Source organism: Meleagris gallopavo, chromosome 1 (assembly GCF_905368555.1).
Source record: "Meleagris gallopavo chromosome 1, MGAL_WU_HG_1.1, whole genome shotgun sequence".
NCBI lineage: Eukaryota > Metazoa > Chordata > Aves > Galliformes > Phasianidae > Meleagris > Meleagris gallopavo.
Genome location: NC_139404.1, coordinates 133,254,916 through 133,259,344, shown reverse-complemented (window position 1 = coordinate 133,259,344; position 4,429 = coordinate 133,254,916).

Here is a 4,429-nt window from a genome sequence, read left to right as displayed (position 1 = left end):
TCCATAGCATTGGCCTACATTCAGTTCTACAGCTTTGTGTAGTGATTAGAGACTCAGAGACTTAAACACAGCTCAAGAACCAAGTTTTGTTGTTCTGCTAAGGAGGTAAGAAGCTGTAGGAGATAATTTTCATTGAGTTATCTGAAATAATAATCAGCATAGGGCACATGAACAGAGCAAGTAGTTGTTCCATTCTCCAGGCGTGCTGCATTTGTTTTCCTGATATGAAATATTTCTCTTAATGCTTGCTTTCACCTTCTGACTACCAAACACTTTCTCCTTTATTCCCTTTTTTTGTTTGTTTGTTTGTTTTCAGAAAAATATGCATCTCACAGCCCTGGAATTTGATCCTGGGAACAGAAGACATGGCTTGCAGAAGTACATAAGATTTTGTGATTTTCTTGCAAGGGAGAGAAGATCTCTCTGGTTATGGTGGACGGACAGAAAGCAGCAGTCTCATTAGGTGACAGGGATCACAACTCAGAATTTGCCAACCAGAATGCTCCATCTCAAAAGGGACCAGGGACTTTTTCATAGCCCTGTTACTGACTGGCAGAATGGAGATTTTAGTATTTATTTGTCCCAGTCTTCCTGTGTGGCTAAGGTAGTTACCATCCCAAGGGCAAGTGGGGGCTGAGGTTTCAGTACAAGATATTGGGGTAGATGCCTCAGCTTTTCCAGTGTTAAAGCTCAATGGAGAAAATTGTGAGCTTAATCTAGAGGATCCCAGTTGGACTCCTGTGCCTTGAATGTGGAACATGTTGTCCCAGGAGCTACAAAAAGTAATTATCTCCAAATATGGGAACCTTCTTATTTTGTTATTATTATTTCCAGTGTGGGCACGCAGAGTTGAAGAGGGGAAAGGGAAACTGCTTTCAGGATATAGATGGCTGGGATCCATGGTTTGCTCCAGCTGATGAGTGGGAGACACTGTGCGTAAACAAATACACTGCCTTCCCTTTGGCTCTACCAATGGGAACAGCAAGTGCCAATGCAAAAGTACAGGCTGACAAGACTGTAGTTCACCAGATCATCCTTATGACACTTCCTGTAGGTGGGAATCACACTGACAAGTCTCCAATCCTCTCCAGTTGACCAGGAACTCTGATAGATGGTGGAAACTGGCTGGGCTATCACCTCCACCAGCTCCCTCAGGTGGATCCCACCTAGCCCCATGGACTTGTGGCATTCCAGGTAGAGTAGCAGGTCTCTAATGGTCTCTACCTGAAGTTGGCTGTACTTAGTCAATGCTAACAGCATTTCAGAGGAGGAAAACATCATTGATGTGAGGTAAATGCCATAAATAACATCATGGGTCTGACAGTTCTTGGCTACTCAAACCAGTGGATAGAGGCTACAAGCAGATTCTGGTCACAGCTTCAGTTGCAACCTCGGTTAGTTCATCAGTGTAAATTTCAACAAGTAAGTCCCACCTTGGACATAGCAAATTCAACAGTCTGTTGCCACAACAAACTCTTTTGTGCGAGGTCATATGTGTAAGACATTCGTTCAAACAGGCCACAGTATACTTGCTTGGGCAGGTCTTCTGGCCTCACATTGTTCTCTTTCATTGGAATGGCTCAATAGCCCTAAAACCTGAACAATATCTACTGCCAGTGTTCAAGGAGGGAGTGGAAGGAAGTAAAATAATTAATGGTGTGCTCTTACAGGCTGGTTCTGCCAAGAAGGTGGTGAGGAGGGGCAGGGCTCACTTTGAGGAGGTGTAGTTTGAGTATGGAAGAAATCCAGTTGAAGCTAAATAAATCCTCCCTGTCAGGAAAAAAAAAAAAAAAGAAAAAAGGATTAAGGAGAAATGAAAGAGCAGTAGGAAGGGTGAAATTATTAGGAAATTGGTAGTGGTGAAAGAAAAGGCCAAGGGCTTTTGTTTAGGAGAAGGATCAGTGATTAGAGTGCATATAGGACAGAGAAGACCCCTCAGAGTCACTGCTGCTTCTCACTGCATCTGCAGCAGGAAAAGGGATGAACAACAATGCTCTCAAGCTCATGGTGAAGAAGTGAGGAGCATGAGCAGGGAAGGATGCTCGTGTACTGGGATGCATGTCTGGCACTTACCGGGGAGGGATAGAGGCAGATTTGATTTCTCACATGGGTTTGAAGGTATTTAAGCCACTGGGAAACAACTGTGCAACATTTCCATGACAGACAACAGGTCTATGACTTCTTTATCTTGCATGCTCCAAGTATTTAAAATGCTGAGCACAACCACAGTTAAATGCATTCATGACCACGTAACTTCCTTTATCTTCACTATGCCACTGCAGTATGTCACATACTCACCTACATAAAGGCAGTAATGAGAAATAATGTGATTCATAGGAAATCCTGTGAAAATATACTCACCCTTCCCTGGCATTTCAAGGATGACACTTGTCAAGTCACCTCCATCCGTACCTGCCACTGGCAACCTCTACCATGTGGATCACTGATGGTGCAAGTGTCTCAAGTAGCCCTACATTATCAGCCAAACTGTGCTTGGGCAGCTGCAGCTGTGGGGCACTGAAATACAGGAATGGGCTTCTCTTATCATTTAGGAAAACTGCTCTCATAGATAAAGCTGAAGCGTCATGGGTAATTCCCAATCACTATAAGCATCTTCAGAGGTCAAAGAGAGCACTACAGGGACTTGCACCTTAAATTGGTGTTTCCTGGTTGGCCACAGGATGCTCACAGCCCAGCAATAATAGAGGCTGGGGTTGGCAGGGGCAGATGTGCGCAGGGGTTGTTTTGTAATTTCTTCTTCATTGAAAGTACGGCTTAACACACAGTAAGATATGCTGGAAGTATTTCCTTCTTGTGCTTGCACCTGTGAGCACTTAAACAGTTTGTTGGATGGAGGTTGCAAGGAAAATATTTACTGGGATGAAAGAGGAGAAGGAGTAAGAGCAGGTGATCAAAGCATGGCTTCAAGCAAGGGTTTGCATCAAGCATTTGTTCTGCAGCCAGGCTTTTCTAAAGAGTATACTGAAGGGGTGGAGCACTGCAGCCAGGCACAGCCTGCCCTGGGTTGTGCTGCAGCCACCTCAGCCACCTCACAGGCACCAAACAGAGCAGTGGGGCTGAGAAGCTTGAGTACAAAGCTAATGCAAGCTGAAGGCACGTCAGCTATGCCCTCACTCAAGATCACCACATGAAAATCCTATTCAGAGTTAACCCCATAATAATCAGGAAAATTTAATAGCTCATGTCAAAATTGGTCTCACTTCAGGAAAACTCCTGCCTTTGTAAACACAGCTGAGTCTCCTCTTTTCTCCTTCCTATTGGCAACATACTCTTCTTGCTATATGAAAAAAAAAAAGAAAAAAGATATCCAAACAATCTCTCTTTGTGCAATCATTTTTCTACTTTTCCCTTTGGTTTGTTTCAGTCACACTCCATTCAGCACACCACAAAGCAGTGTTCAGAGCATGCGTTAAAAGCACAGGGATTTTTGTTCAAGACACTTACAGGAAATACAAAATAGCATGCAATCTGGGGTAAGAGAAAGCCCCTCTTCCATCATGATCACAAAGAGATAAAATTCTGATACTATTTCCATGGCAAAAACCTCAACTTTCTAGATGAAACTGATGGCACAAATTCATTTTAACATAAAGTATTGCATTTGGAATCTTGCATAAAATATTGCATTGAACATCTTAAAACCATCATTGCTTGAAAAACTGTAGTTACTTCCACAACACAAAAACATTACCACTGAAGAAAGCTGAAGTCCCAAAAGCTGGGGACCAGAGATGCCCACGCTTGCAGAGAACTAGAACTTCCACTGCACACCGGGATAAGGTGGACATATGAGAAACTGTGGATGCCCCATCCCTGTGAAGGGGCTCAAGGCCAGGCTGACTGTGGCCCCAGGCAGCCTGATCCAACAACCCTGCCCACAGTAGGGGTTGGGGACTGGGTGGGCTTTGGAGTCCCCTCCAATCCAAACCACTCTGATTGACAGTGAAATTTGTTTTTGCCTTCCCTTGGGACCCTCTAGAACTAACTTCCATTCACCCTCACACCCAGAGGGGATCAGTCCCTGTCAGAAGCATCTACCCGAGGACAACTGAAGATGGACAGCTTTCTGCATCCCAATCTTCCAGGCTTTATATCAGTGAACAGAAATCCCTGTTCAGTTGACTACAGCTGACTTGAACAGGTTTTTGGATTAGGCCTTCACAGAGGACAATCCAGAAGCAAGTACTCAAAACGTTTCCACCCAGAAGCCTCTCTGAGGCAACATTGTCACATTTACCAGTGGCCAAGAGTCAACAGCAAGCTTCTGCTGACCTCCCACAAATGAGGAACAGAGCATCTGCTACTGTGTCACGTGAGAAATCCCCACTTCTAACAGTCAATGCAGCTTCTCCAAGGAACTGAGATGTCACATAAGCGCAGGCTCTATTCTGAGGTTTTGGAATGCCTC